This window comes from Syngnathus scovelli, chromosome 17, assembly GCF_024217435.2.
Source record: "Syngnathus scovelli strain Florida chromosome 17, RoL_Ssco_1.2, whole genome shotgun sequence".
Lineage (NCBI taxonomy): Eukaryota > Metazoa > Chordata > Actinopteri > Syngnathiformes > Syngnathidae > Syngnathus > Syngnathus scovelli.
Genome location: NC_090863.1, coordinates 6,073,279 through 6,089,458, shown reverse-complemented (window position 1 = coordinate 6,089,458; position 16,180 = coordinate 6,073,279). Strand labels below are relative to the sequence as shown.

Genomic DNA, 16,180 nt, shown 5'->3' with positions numbered 1-16,180 from the left:
ATTAACAACTTTGCTCCCCTCGTTGGTCATCAGTCTCACTCCCCCAAGTATCCTCCCCTTCCCTTCCCTCGGGGGCCTCATGGGATCTCTGCAGTACAAATTTCCGTTGATATTCTAGTGGCTGAGGCTGACGACACCGCAGCGCTGCTACCCCACGGCTTGACGAGCCCTCCGATGGCGATTTACAGTACATGGCAGCCACTCTGGAGCCGCCGCACATCTGGTGCAGAGTACGCTGACTGAAAAACAGTGTAACGGAGCTAAGTCGATGAAAGGCGCCCCCCCACCCAACCCATTTTCCCCTTCCTCGTGTCCTTAAAGCCCTCCCTCCTCCCTAAGCGCTTGGAAAGACTGGATAGTGTAAACAAAAACTCGAGAGAGGCATTAAGAGACATGCTGCACTTAATGATGTGATAGCGGTGGGAACTTTCTCTGTGAGCGAAAGTGTGTGTGTATGTGTCACAATTGATCGCCGGAACAATCTGAATGTTCAGCCCCAAGTCCAAAGCCAGTTAAAATTTGACTTGTCCACAGATTGCTTTTGACACATTTATTTTTCTGTACATTTCCCGGGGATTCTATTTTATTGCCTCCCGGGCACAGCTGGAGTTCACGTTTAAGAATGTGAAAATAATGCTAATTAGAGCAGATTGAACAATCGACGGCGCATCCAAGAGCAACACGGAAAAGCGCTCGGCTTCTTGCCTATGAAATCCGCGTTGATTTTGTAATCGGCTTTTATTTTGCAACCGGCAGCTGACGTCGCTCACCCTCCCCTCTCAACCCCCTCAAGCTAACCCACAGCAAAAAAGAGGAAAAAGTCTTGACAAGGCGACCAAGTGCAGGAAAAAGACGCTGTCAAATGTCAGACGTCAGCAGAAAAAGCAGAAGTCAACTGCAACTGTGGCAACTCAGCCTGACGCTTAACAATAAAAGGCCTCCAGTGACGCTTTATTGATTAGTCCTATACAAAAAGGACTGCTTAACAATAACTAGATGTTATTTAGTAATGTAGACTAGCAGTTAGCATGCTCCACTTTGTTATGCCATAACTGTTAGCATAATGAAATGCTAAAGCGTCCGTAAGATAACTATCAGCCTTCCATAAAGCATTTCCACAAGCGCGACACTAGATTTGTCCGCTTGAAATGTAAACCAGACGCGAGCTTCAAGAATGCGCTCGACATCCTGCCGCACTTTTTCGCGCTCAGATCGGCTCTGTCGTCGAGCTCCAACCAGTGAGACGGCGTCAGAAGTCTCTCCTGCTGGCACCAAGTGTGTGTGTGTGTGTGCATGAGGGTATAAAAAAGTGTCAAGGAATTCATTGTCTGCTCTCCACCTGTTATTATTCTGGTCCCAATCAACCTGCTAGCCAGTCTGGAGCCAGTGGCCATCTGGAAACACTGCTCTGTTTATAAACTTGGCAAGGATCAGCACTGCGGGGCTCTGACCTCCCACACAAATGTGGAAACAATTAGAGCGCAAGACAGTCTGGCTGATTGCTGCAGTGAGCGCCGATCCCACCGACGTCTGCCCCCGACGCCAAACGCCTTGTTAGAGAAATCGCTAAGTCAGTAATAGCAAATATATTTTGCTCGTCGTTTTCAACGCAAACTTTAATGCTTGTTTGGGTTTTTTTTTTTTTTTGTGTGTGTGTGTGTTAACGACCTTTACTTCAAACACACGCACAAGAACAAAAATGTATTTATTGATCTTTGCGCATTGTGAAGCTGAGGCTGGCTCCCATGACCTCAAATGGGCTCCAAAGCCAAAATGCCAAATAGTTAAAAGCTACCTGTAGAAGAAAAAAAAACAAAAAAGGAGACATTGAAAGGAAGACAAAAAGTCTCAAGTTAGCCGCTTTGTCATCTTTAACCTTTGGCTTCCATCGCGTCGCTTACAGATGACCTTTAGCGAATCTTGAACGAGTCCATTTGGTCTTTTCTCATGTTTATCCAATCAGAGCAATTTCTTTGATGCTCTGTCATGGATTTAAAAATGCAAACGCCGCAAATTAAGACACACACACACACAAAAAAAGATCTAAATAGAGTTGAATCTTCCACAGTTGCCATCTGGAATAATTGAGATCGGCATTCCGTAGCGGAAATAACAGGGACAGCAGCGACATGGAGGAATGTGAACCAGGGCGGATTAAAGATGGACAAGCGAGATGTCCTCTATCCTCTTCTTGAACTTTTTTGTTTTGTTTTTTTGCTTCCAACACTTTGTCGTCGGGTTAGGATAATGGATCTTTTATATACGAATTGAAAAATGCATAATCAAAAATGAAATATATTAAGACTCAGCATGTATTTTGCAAGTTAGCTTTTTTGTCTTACATCTTGCTAGCAAGTGCACCATCTTATGTAGCTCCCCCAAGGGTAGCGCCGAGGAAAGATTCTGGCCTCTTCATCATTTAAGTTGCCCATTCCTGAGCTACATTTTTCTATTTGCTTTTAAACTGTCACATTCGAGCAATCAATTAAACCTGCAGGAGGTTATGTCACTGAAAACAGACCAATTGCACAGCTAACGTAGCCGCTAACATTTTGTATGATAATGAACTTCTCGTGAGCACACCTTGCTTTAATAAACATATTAAATGGTGAATTGGATGTGAATTTACATCACGTTCAGCTGCAATACACAAACTTTCCCTGTTTGAAAAGACGTGATTCACTTCTCAGACGGATTCCGCCCCGCTTGTGGCGCATTTCATCACAGCAGAATATCAAAGTCATCCATTACGTTCATGGTTCCCATTTGGCTTGTTGCTGTTTGTCCACCATCACTCATGACCGCCACTTTCCACATCGTTAAAATACGTCGCCGCCACGCCGGACGACTCCCACATGTGGAATTGAGCGTCTCGGGCGCCTTTTCATCTGCAGCTTTAGAAGCCAATAATGAGCAGCATAATGAATCAAGATGATCATAATGACGGGGGCGGGGGGCGAACAATCGGCTGGGCCTTTTTTTTTTTTTTTTTTTTTGTTTTTTTTTTTTGCTCTCCTCCTCTTCTCACGTGCTCGTCTTTTACAAGGATCGCTGGTGTTCTGTGTCGCGGCGCGTGAATGAAAGCTCGGTGGTTCTGCTTTTAATAAGCGCCCATTATAGGAAATGAGCCCAAAGCTCAATAGAACATTTCCAGCTGGAAGTCCGGCCTGCGAGCTTTAACAAGGAGTCAGATTGAACGCAGATACGACATTACATGCAACTTTCCCCCCATTATGCTTTCATTACTCACGTTGGTGGCCGTGCTGCTTCCGTGCTTTCGTCTTTTTCCCACAATGGAGACGGGATCCAACGTATACAAAATATTCCACATTGAACCAAATGTGCCAGCTAATGATGACATTACGTGCGTGCCAAGCTAGTTGATGACAATCAAGCTACTCATATTTATTGACAACAATTCAAATTGCTATTGAGTTTGTTTTAAGTTTGAATTTATAATGCTAGCAATGACAAGCTAACGTCAGGCTAGCACCATCATTCGTTTCTGTGATTAAGTATGAATAAATTTGACTTGATAATTTAGGACATGGTGAATCCCATGTAGAATTGTATTAATATATTTTATGGTTGTTGAAATAATTCCCATTTCATGTTAAAATACTTAAAAATATCAAACTTTTAACTATAGTCTTGTATGTCCTTAAAGTGTACCTTGGAAGTTCTTTTTTTATTTCTTTGACTTTTGCCTCACAGTGATTTCTGCTCACAGCACAGTAAGCTAAATAAGCTCGGCTTTATGGAAAGGAACATCATTGCAGACTTGTTGAAAAGGTCAGCGGCTTGAGTCCTCGTGACCCATTTTCATAATCTTAAGTGACTTATGATTATGAATCATTGCAGCAAAACCAAACCCTCCAAAGCCTTTCTTCACTATATTTTTCCTCTTCATTGTGCCTCTTTGTTATTCCCTCTTGGTGATATGAGAATCTAAAAATAGACAGACACTACCTGCTTGGGGAATAATTGTCTTTGACAACCACAGCCTTCCATTTTTTTTTTGTCCTGAGAAAAAGAACATTACCCCTGCAGGCTGAGCACACACTAAGAAAATGGTGGTTGTGTCGCATCTGGTACCCTTCCTGCGTGTTTACGTCTTCTCGTACACAATGACTCTGCAATTCACAGGCACTCGTTACGGTCCCCCGCCTAGCACGCTATCGATCTTTACGAGAACATTGCGCCTTTTCTGACTAATCCATGTCTTTTTGTGTGACTTCCTGCTGCGTGTAGACAATATGCATGGCAAGCCTGTCAAGCTCATTGCTGACAAGATCTAAGCAGAAGTCAGTGTCACTGGAGGAATGACTGACAGACAGACAGACAGACAGACAGACAGACAGACAGACAGACAGACAGACAGACAGACATCAGTCAAATTGAGTTTTCTTTCCCTACGTTACGGCTCAGTGGGTAAAATATTGGAATCTCTGGTCAAAAAGTGTCAAAAGATGAGAATGAGTCATGCGGAAAGATGTTTGCAATGCGTAAAAAAGAGGCCTTGAGGTTGCCAAGGAAAAGTGAAAAGTGGACAAATGAAGCGGCAGTCGCGTGCAACCGGGCGTGACGGCGATGCCGCAAAGCGGCAAGGCGCACCGCTCCAGACGGGCCCGGAGCTTGTTATCCAGTTAAGTCCAAAGCAGGCGGAGCTAATCCACTCGAGTGGCGCTCTCATTTATGTCGTGTCCATTGTTATCCTTCAGGTGGCGTGTTGCCTCATCATCTTCTTATTTAGCCGACTCCATTGCCTGGGAATATGGCGGCGCACCGGCTCAATCGCTGATGAATGTTTCAATTAAAGAAAGCCAAAGGGCTAAAAGGTTAGTGAGTAACTGCTGCTCTGGCTATTATCTTTGGGAGCCTTTTCGATTTAATTAAGTTGGATAGGGGTTGCGAAAAGTTCTAAAGCATTTGGATGACCGCTGGGGAAAAAGAAAATACCGACATGATTTGGATGAGTAACACACACAAGAAATGGCCGCACTTATCACTCAGTAGTACTTTGGCGGATTTATGATTTATTTTTGATTTAATGATGGCTATTTCTGGCTTTTTGCTGCAGCGAGCCAGCTGGCGACGGAGGTGCAGTGGAAGCAAGTGTTGCTGATTTGAGTGGCAGGTGCTGATCCATGTAGCCTTTGAGGAAAGCTTTTCCTTTTGGATGGAGCCTGCCTTGAGCTGCATTCATGCAACATGCACGACGCACTATCATGGAATTGTTTGGTGAGTACGTATCAAGAAAGAACCAACGATTTATTTTAAAATGCCTTCAGGGTATAGAAGTCAATTTTTCATAAAGTTCTGTATCTGCCTTTGACGTTTTGCTGCTTTATAAAAGTGGGGTGGGGGTGTGGTGGATCCCCCCCCCCATTCAGGTGGAGGTCGCCCACCCCAGCCCCCTCCTATGCACGCCACTGCATGCACGTGAATACAAATCAAACAGAAGGCTAGTTTACATAATTTAGAAACAATAGAGATATTCGGACAACCTATCTGTTTTTTTAATGTTGGTCATGATCATGGTACTCGAGGCGCTAAGAATCTTTCAAGGTGGTGCTAAAAAGTAATAAGTGTCGTTCCACATTGAAGAGTGGACAAGCACCATCACTCCCGGCCTATTCCCAAGGCAGGAGCTGCCGAGGTATTTAGTCAAACACCGGTGGCGTGTTTCAACCTGCAAGCCACACTGGCATTCAGGAATGTCTGTCGGGCTTTTCTGCTTTGCCGTCGCTCCCCACCCGAATATCGGCGGTCTATCATTACGGCAAAATCCATGCAAACGCACACGCGCCGAAACAAGTATACAGAAACGCCGCCTCTGAATATTCCACGTTAACTTTAAAACGACGTGGATAGATTGAAAAAAAAAGCAAAGCGTCGGATGGCGTATGAATAATGGATGAGAGCGGATTGCTATGTCAACACTCGTAGGTTATATTCCAGCGCGCATCATGGAAATGATGTTTCTCGGCACAACGCCGCTCCATCACCGCGGCGCAAACGGGCAGAGGCAATTGGAATGGCGATCACACCTGCAAGCCTGTAGCGGCTCCAGCACCGCTGATCAATGAGACTCGGAGATGAAAAAGGGAGACACGCCTTGTTGCACCTCAACAAAGCGATTGGGATCAATGTGAGGAGAGATATGCGGCTCAAAATGAACACTATTAAAGCTTTGCCTCGAATGACGGCTTCTCTTTTGAAAAGTTGAAGCAAAGTTTTTTCCCTCTGTGCCCCGAAACGTTTCAACGATGCTTTTAACGACCCCATCACACACACTGTTGCGTGGAAAAAAAAGAATACATTTCCGGAACACTGTAAAGTATATCACGGTCTGCAGTTCTCTGTTTTTAATAGCAGCGGAATGTGGAATCAAACGCTACTTGCTGAATTCAAAGTCAAAAAAGCCGAATGAAATGTTTTGATCTCAAAATTGACCGTAAAATGAAACCAAAATTGTAGCGGTCATTTCCGATAATGATTTAGTTCTGTAAAAATGACCATCACGTTAACCAGCATTTTTAGCAGCATTGTCAAAAAAGCTCTGTTTATGAAATCATATAAAACTTGAGGCAGCATGTATTTATCATCCACTTTAAAAAAAAAAAACTCTGAACTTTTTTGCTAACCAAAACAGCAGTAGCAACTCGAGCATGTAAACATGTATTAGCCGTCTTGTGAGGGTGTATTATTTTTCTAATATTTAAAATTTCAGCATCTGTAATCAAATCAAATCGTCATGGCAACAGGCTCTCAAGTATCAGCCACTTCATTATACGTTGTCACAAGTGAATTCTATTTTTTTTTTGGCGCAGGCTTTAAGTGGCTTTTCGAGGGCAAACACTTTTGCCTTTGGGCTCTTTGCTGAGGAACTTCCTGTTGTTTTCAGAGACTCAACGGGTCTGGAAAAACCTACAGTCGTGATTATGTGGAATAACATCTCACTGAAGCTACTTGAATCGGTCTTAAAGACGTCCTTAGAGTCTTGCCAAAAGATTCGCACATGGAAGCGGAGTGTCCACCTTGATGTGTGATGCGATCCACTTGTGCAAATAGCTCCTTGTCACTCTATTTGCGCAGGCGCACCCCCCACGCTCGTCGCCGCTCGGGAGATTGAGTGACATGCGGCGCTTTTAAGAGGATTTTGTTGTGTGAAGCCGGGGAAGAGATGGACCGTGGCTCTAATCTATTCCGACACCGCCATGCTGGTGGAACCGCGAGTCATTCAAGCAAAGCAAACAGCACCGACTTGGCAGATCATTAGGGGGTTTTTATTTTTATTTTTTTTGCTTACTGTTACATTGTGAGGAAGCTCCATGCCTTCAGGTATGATCTATAGCACCAAAAGCCTGAAGAAAAAAAAGTACAGGCGTAATTGCACCCTCAGGGGATACGGACAACGCAATTTAGGAATCTTTGTTGGACACGATTCAACTCCCACCTGAATCTGAATCACCTTACCAAGACATTTTAGACAGTTTCGCATGTTCAACTCTGTGAGAACACTGCAGCAGAAAAAGACCTCTGCTGACTCAGCACCAGGGGCAAAGTATGTATTGCCCCACCGGATCCAGCAGGGGGAGCTATTTTAGAAAAGAGACTTTTTATTGGCCTCCTGGGCACTTCTAATTAAGCCTGATTAATACTGCCCAGCATTGAAGTTTTCCAGCCCTCACAACTAACAAAGAAACCTTGAAAAGAAAAACTTTAGCAGAGGTATTAAAGTCATTATTCTCCGGGGATGCGGCGCACTTAAAAAAAAAAAAAAACGGTAAAATTAATTTTCCACTTGACTTTCTCAGGAATGTTGTCGTATTTCTTCACCCTTTTAAGCCTTCAGCGTTGTCTCGAAACGTTAAACTAAAACAGATGAGACGCTATTCCTGCGAGGCACCTGTAGCTGCAGTCAGCCCACGCACACACACAAACGCAGAGGCAGCAAGTCCAGCCATGTCAGCTGTGAGATTCTTGTCATCTCAAGGCAACAATAATCACCTGCACTGAGGAGTGTGTGTGCGAGGTGGCAAATGTCTAGCTGGAGTGTATTTTTTTTTTAAGTCTACAAGATGTTTAGTTCAGTACATCATGTACAGGTGCAGTTGTAGTAGTGCTTAGTGAATGCCCAGGGCAAATGTCTTCTAGCTTCAAACTGGGCTTAGTGCAACCTGACAGAGCAAAGGAGTGTTCTGCTTGGGGCAAAAATAATGAAACACTTTTGCCACGATCTGCCATGTACCTGATTGTGTAATTTCACACTTGATGGGTGGCCAGGCTCTCCAGAAGTCCAATAAGCAAAACAAAAGGTCAAGATTGCAAGTCAAGGCCATATTATCCTTAATTTGGCTGTGAGTTTTGATGACAAAATGTGGGCATGCATTGAAGGTTTGAATTAAGACAATGGCTTGGATTGTAATTGTTGTTATGAGGGAATTAATGTGCGTTGCTGGGAAGCACCATAACAGTCCCGTCATTTGATATCGAGTCTCTGGGAATTTCCAGCAGGCATTGTCGCGTCGCCCCCTCTGACGATCCAATCAGATCTGAGTCAAGTGCCGCTCGAGCCGAGCGACCTGTTGTGACAGCTCGCTGGGTCGAGCGCCGAGGTGGAGCAGGTCGCCGCGTCACGTCTGCCACGATTGCACCTGCCACAGGCAAGTGCCTCGGCCTCTCAAAGGCAAAATTGAATGTTGCAGCAGGTCCTGGCCTGCTCCCCCGCCCCCTCCAACCAAACACCTTCTTCCATCACATCCTTTTTTCTTACTGCTTTGTTGTGCCGATTGTCAAGGAAAGACTAAAATACAAATGTCTGCTTGACCTTCTTTGGAACATCTTCTTCCAGCCGATAATAGCCTTTTGTATTACCACATTCAATTTCTATTTATATGCTGCGTTAATATTTCATTAATATTAAAGAGCTTCCTTTGGAGGGATTCCGCTTTGTGTATTCTAATTCCAAAACAATATCAGCACCTGAAATGTCATATTTCCATAGCAACGAAAATGAAGGCTTTGGAGCGACGGTGAGTCAGCGGGCGTAAAGTCACAACACGATCCCGCTGCATGCGCGATAACCCTCTGCATGCCCAAACTGATATTATTTGGAATTCCTTCGCCTTTATCTCTATCCTCCTCCGCATCTGCTGGCGATGACATCATCACAGTGCTTCACTTTTGTCTTTTTTACAACCCCCAGCAACCTCACCAGCCATGCAGTCAACAGAGAAGGCATTATTCCCATTGTGTCATTTCAAATATGTCTGATAAAATTTTTGTGACTTGTCGTATTTAAAAAAAAATAACCCTTCACGCGGGTATTTATTGCAATTTATTATGCATTGTAATGATTAAATTTGATAGTATTTTTTCTGTTTAGTTAAACATGTACAATATTTTTGTAATAGCAATAATATTGGAATATATTTATCTGAAGTTATTGAAATAACTGGAAATTATTTAACGATTACGCGATGCATGACTGATATTACTGGGGGCTGATTCTGTAACATAGCGAATAATCTGTCTTTTGTACTTTATACCACCAGTCAAGGCAAGGCAAGGGAGTTTTATTGATGTAGCACATTTCATAAACAAGGCAACTCAAGGTGGTTCGTGCAACCAAAGCACAACAACTAAAAGTATTTACAAAATAACACAAAAAGACATTCAAAGGCAAAGCAAAAAGAAAGAACGCAGCTTACTAAGAATGATTAAAATTTAAATGTATTTACGGGTGAAATATTTAAAGGAAAACGTTTCTAAAATAACTGACAGTGACATGGATTTCACAATATATAAATCATTTTATCACATTTGCCCTATCTATCGCTCTAATGTATTCAATATCCTGTCTCTGAATGATGGACATGAATTCAGGTCATCCTCAAGCTCATATGTCTTCTGTAGCTCCTCTGCTCAATACAAGTCTTGTTACCCCCCCCACCCCCCATCGATTTGTGTTGAGTGCAGGGTGTACACCTGCGTCTGCAGAACAAGTGTATCACAGTCTGCACGCTGTGCCCGGGCTTGTCGGGCCCTCTGGCCCTGGAATGTGCCGATGAGACAATCAGGTGCAGCAGACGCGTGGCGGCTTGCCGCAGGCGCAGATAACCTGCTACGGAAGACGAGCCCCTCCGTCCTTCCAGCTTGACACCACTCTAAAATCACCCCCCCCATTGCTCACATAATTTGACCTTGTCCTAGAAGACGAAACTTGTTAGTTTTAAGAGCAGAATGTTGGCTGGTTTGTAAACAGGCCCCATGTCAAAGTGCAGCCTTGACGGCGTGACTCAGTGGCAAGGGTGGAGCATGCTGTGATTATTTTTTTTTTTCTTCCTCGATTTGTTTAGCCTCAGGGGGAGAAAAATTCATTTCTGTCAAGAGGAAGGTCACAAGCAATGTTCCAGCGTGGCAGTAAATGCATCGACGCACATAATTGGCTCATCTATCAGATTTTGGGGTCACTCTGATTGAAGGGTTACTGTTTGGCGGCCATGTTTGGTTGGCTGTGTTACGAGGGAGAAAAGCAAAATGTCAAGAAAATGGCTGTGTCTGTGTGATAGCATTTTGTTGTGTTAGCACGTAGCAAACCCAATTTACGGCTTGGTCGCGTGTCAGTTGTTCATAGGTGACGCAATCTAAAGGTGCGGCACACGTTTCGGATCGAGCGTTTGAATGTTCAAAAATATTTTTGTTCCAACCCACATCATAGTTCGAGTTTCCCTCGTGAGGGCCGTTGTGACTTTGAACAAATATAATCCATGTTCCCTCATATTTATCACATACGGTACCAAAAAATGAGCACAAACTAAATGTTAGTTGCGTTTTTAGTTCCATGTAATTTATTTTCTAATAAAAATCCAAAACGTGATCAACGAGCTACTTCCAGTGTGTAAATAACAGTCCCGCATTATTTTTATTGGCCGGTTCACAGTAAGTGATCCCAAAACTCATGAAATGATTCATATCTGCAAACAGTTGGCCCCCTAAAGTTAAACATCATAAATATTGGGTCGCATTGTATTTATACGACTTTCTCGCATGGTAGCCCCTCGCAAGCTGTAAATTCAAACAAACGATTGGATAACAACAGATCTATTTTATTTTTGTTGCGTGATTTCCCGCCTTGAGGGGGCTATTATTTACCGCCCAAAGCCCGAGCAAAGGCAGAATGTGTGTGTTTTTGTTGTCTAGGCTTTCCTTGGTGGCGCTGAACAAAGTGTTCCAGTGTGCAGTGGGAGCAGCAAATGCAGACATGGTGTCTGTACAGGGAGTTCCTGTCCCTGGCCCAAACCCACAGACCCTCAGCAGAGAAGGACAAGGTCAAACACGGCCTCCACTTTTACTTCACAACTTGTCATCCTTAAGGTTTGACGTCTCTCCTTTTTTTTTTTCTTTCTTCAATTGCGCTGCATTCCAACCTGCATCTTGTCAAGTGTGATAACTGCTTGCTAATTATGAGCAAACAAACGCAAGCAGGAGTTGTAGAAGTCACATAAAAGGAACAGATTGTGCCATTACTTTTGAAAATACACAGTGTGGGAGATAATTATTTGACTCCCTGATGATTTTGTAAGTTTGCTAAAACAGCCCCAAATGTGTTCTTTGGGTCGTACTCACATTTTTTTTTTTTTTTTCCACGCGCTAATGCCAAATAACTCAACTTGGGTTTTATCTGACCACATTATTTTCACATTTCCATGCTCACTGCAAACTACTACTGGTTCTTTTTCAACTTGGTAGTAAATTAGTCCAACTAACCAAAATAAAGACAATTAACATGTTGTATAATTAAGCAAACGAACAACTCGTGCTAGCTTAATGCTAACACAATGAGCCGGGCTAACGAATATAATCTATGTTGCGGAACACAAATCTAAATTAAAGCGTACCAAAATAACACTCTACAACTTTTGGAAAACATCATTAGATGCTCACTCTTGCTTAAGAATCAATTGCATAAAATTAAGCACAATTTACACCAGTCCCGAAACTTTCAAAGAAATCATTTCAAGGTAGTTAAAATGTCTGATGAGAGCTGCCCTTTGGATAACAATGCAACTTTCCTACTCCTTTTTTGTCCATATTCCTACTAAATCTTGACGAGAATTGCCTTGTTTCAGGGTTTTGGAACATAAACGTCCTGGCTAGCTTTATTACAATTACAGTTTAATGTTGCGTGGAAACGTCCATCCATTTAAGCACAGTTAAGCAGTGATGTGTTACTGGCTGCATTTTCTTCATTTACAGCGGAGAAATAAAAGTGGCCTTTAGCAAGCAAACAAAAACACAACTCACGCACTTTTACAACTCGGAAAGAGCAATTGCAATGATTTAAAAAATGCTCAGCCTTTACCAGTTTACGAACGTTAGTCGAGTTAATCGTGCGCTCGGCTAACCGGCGATAACGAGACAATCATCAGAGAAGAGAGAGAGGAGCAGACGCTGCTGCTGCTCGCACGATAAGACAAGCAGAGCAGTTGTCGCAGATAAAAAGCACATGAAAACAGTCTTATCAGATTGCCGTGGACTTTGTAGATCCTCCCTAATCTTTGTCTGTCGATGGGTGTGCGTTTGTCTACAATTTTGCGTGTTCACTTTGAGCAAGCTTTCACTTAATTCTGAACCATCACTTTGAGTCATCAGGGAATTTGCCTTTGTTCGTTAATGAGACTCAAAAGCAAAACACTTTCATCAGCGAAAATACGATTAAATCATGGTAAATCGCACTATTTGGCGAGAACTCAATGAAGACATAAAAACAATGTCTCAGAGGTTGGGATGAGTGATTTGGTGGAGGCGTTGACGGAGACGACCCTCCTCCACGCGACAAGTGCATCACGTTGACGTGGAGCCGGCCGGATGGTCGTCGTGGCCTTTGCGAAGCGTCGCTTTAGCTCCGATTGAGCGCGTCCGTCCGTGCCGCCGCATCTGTGAGGCGGGTGCCGAATCAGGCGGAATGTGATCTTTGACTCTGACATCAGCGGCATGTTTGAGGACCCCGGGAAACGAGACGGTGATCTTTGACAGAGGCGCTGTTCTGACATTTTCGATGTGACAGCCTTTAAATATATATATTTGGCCCTCAAATAGTCAGACGGCAGCCTTTAATTTGTATTCCGAGCGAGGCGGGAGCAATGTCGCGGGCAGACGGGAGGAAAAATCTCATTATGAGACTCTCACCGGTGAGCTGGCTCGTGCGTCACATGATGTTTTTGGAACCACGCTGAGAGATATTTACTCTTGAAGTCATCCCCTATTATGCCAGATGGAGGACATTTTGAAGGACACATACAAATGTTTGGACGTCATGGCCTTTGTCCCCTTTGACCCCTTGGTCATGCAGTATTGTACAGCCGTACGTGTTTTTATCTCCTATCGGCTCTTTCCTTCTCTGGTGGAGAAGTGCAGTCTTATGGACGTTCTTAAGTGATGTTTGCCATCTAGTGGTAAACAGTGTTATTACAACTTAAAACTGCTAGGCTGTTTTCAAAATGAGGGCCACCTGTCCCTCCTTTAGGTAAGCCTCATATCAATATTGGTTCCAGTTTTAGAAAGACTTGAGAGAAGTTCCACTGTAGATAATTTTTGTGAGCCCGTAGTTGAATTTTAGCAATTGTAAGCCTTGTCAAACACAAGCACCATTAAATAACCACAACTTCTTGTTGTTGTTTTTTTTTTTTTTTTTCATTCTAATTAGGGAGCTTTGGAGTTACTGCTGGTGCTCGGGGGATTATTCAGCTTTGGACGGAGTGAGTCTAGCAGCTTCCTCTTACTGCCAGTTCTTTTTTCTCCTTTTTTTTCTGCTGATCTAAGCAAAGTGGTGTCTGCAGCTTGGTATGCGATGCGCCAGATCTGAGAGTGCTAGTGATCTCCACTGTTTAAGTTGCGGCCACAGAGCGAGGAAGCGTACTTTCCCCCTTCGCTAAAGTGGATAAACACGGCTCCGGGTTGCTGTGACTTCACCCGGCTCAACGAGCAAAATGCACGATAAAGATGGAGTTTGTGGGCCTCTGACTCATAAACCACCTTGAAAAAAAAAAAAAAAAGAATAAACGCTTGGCTGGATTTTAGATGGCATAAACAAACTTTGGCTTGTGCCATAAAAACTTTGCAAGTTGTTAAAATGTTGGCAGTTTAATGATAAATAATAATGCTCGGATTAGATTCCTTGAAAATGATTGACTCCATTTCACAGTCTGCATATTACATTTGGGAAGTAACCAACATTTTTTTGCCTTTTTGGGGTAAATGTTGCGCCCACATGAGCACGTCTCCATGGCATCCTCGTGAGTAAGAGGCTCTCCAGACACTGATGCACTCTTCTGCTACCAAGTTGTGTCAGGCAAAAAAAGTGACCTCATGCCCACTCGCTCGACAAGTAAACACAGTCCAGATTGCGGCCTCCCGGTTTACTTCAAAGCGGAGGCATGCTGATAGCAAAACAGCCCCCTCGGTGGAGTCCCCCCCGCAGGCCGGGGTGGGCGAGAGCGGCGCTGTGGTGTGAGAGAGCCGAGGTGCGAAGTGGCTTTTGACAGCGTGGCACCTGTTGGGGCTTCACTTTTGGCGGCACCTCGCCATTTGCTGCCTCTCGGTCATTGTCGTGCGATGGGACGCACCTTCTGTCACCCGGGTGGAACATTCCGGCTCTGTGTGGCAACTGACGTTTCTTCTGCCGTCGTAGGAACTCGCATCATGTAGACATTCTTGGCCTTGGTGGCATGCCTCATATGAGTGCTGACTCAAGAGGAAGGAGGGGCGTGGTGATGCACCCCATTTTGGCACTGTTTTTCCATAGCACGCAATCTGTTTTGAAACCGTTTGTTTTTGTTATTTTTTTAAATTGAGATTCTGCAGGACAAATATGTGCTTCTCCCAATGAACTCGTAATGGTACTGTTAGTTTGTGCTTCATTTGTGCTGTAAAAACGTTCATTTCTGCTGCTGCGATTTTATATACTTACTATATTTCTGATGACAGCCGGCCCATCTAAAAATATTCCACTGAAAAGATGCAAAAGCTTACTCAAATAATTTAGAAAGCAAGAAAAGGTTTGGACAAAAAAAGTGATTTTAAAAATGCTCAATCCAAAAAAAACTAACTTTTAACCTGAACTTAAAAACATTCACATTGGACTTCACTTCTTTTGGCAGCTCATTCAATTTACATGCAGGATCACTGCTAAATGCTGCTTCACCATGTTTTGAAGCGAGAGTGTGAATTATATTCTCCTTCCATCATCCCACCATGTTGCCGCTCCAGTATACGACCACCATTTGTTTTCCCTCATATAAAAACGTCAGTGCCTCATACCGACATTATCACCACTCATCTCGGGCCAGACCTTTTTTTTTTTTTTTTTTACACTAAATGAGTGCTAATCTCAGCATCATTAGCGTTATCTCCCACCGCCTTTAAAGCCCACCCCATCATCAGTCAGCATCCCGTTATCAGCCTCCATTGCTTCTCCTGCGAGGCGCTAAGCAGCTGGATGTGCACCAACCGCTGCCCTGTGATCATGAAAGCACGGATGCGCGCCGACCAGAGCCACGCTCAAAGGTGAAGGCGGAGGAATGCGCCGGCCGGGATATTTATGGCAACCGAGACTACTAGCTCGGAAAAGCAAACAATCTGCTTGTCACGGTGGGAGTGGGTTCGGGCGGCAGGCGTGGGGGCGTTTATGACATGCTTAATTGCAAAATGTCAATCCATGCAAATCTGCAGCCGCCCAGCGAGGGTGGATTTCCAAAAATAGAAAGCTCATCTCAATGCATACATGAAGCGGAGCGACTGGACTACTTTGCATTGATATACTGTGCCATCTTTATATGTCAGATTGTCTGTGACTGGCCCATTCACAACGTCAAGATTTACGACCAAACATTTGCTGAGGTGCAAATAATTGCAATGTAAAGTTGTCATTTGTCCAGATTAGAATCACGTACCAAAAACATCTTTTTTTTTCCCCCCCAGAGGAGCGAAATGCTGTCGGCGGGGAAGCTTCTCCTGTTCAGGCTTGTCGGGTAAGCACAATAGCCTTGCTCTGAATAACGTGGCCGCGAGCTAGTTTATTCAAGCGCCTTTTGTTTGTGCTCCGTGCTCACCTTTTCCCTTCACTGATGATCAGATAAGCAGCAGACAAGAGGGCAGAGAAAGCCAAACTATC

General features: G+C 43.9%; 1 protein-coding gene across 2 annotated transcripts in view; it reads left to right on the top strand.

Annotated features, from left to right (window-relative positions):
• The window catches only part of spidr (scaffold protein involved in DNA repair), a 73,592-nt gene that overhangs the window by 49,777 nt on the left and 7,635 nt on the right, over positions 1 to 16,180 (top strand). The gene's annotated exons all lie outside the window — the stretch shown is intronic.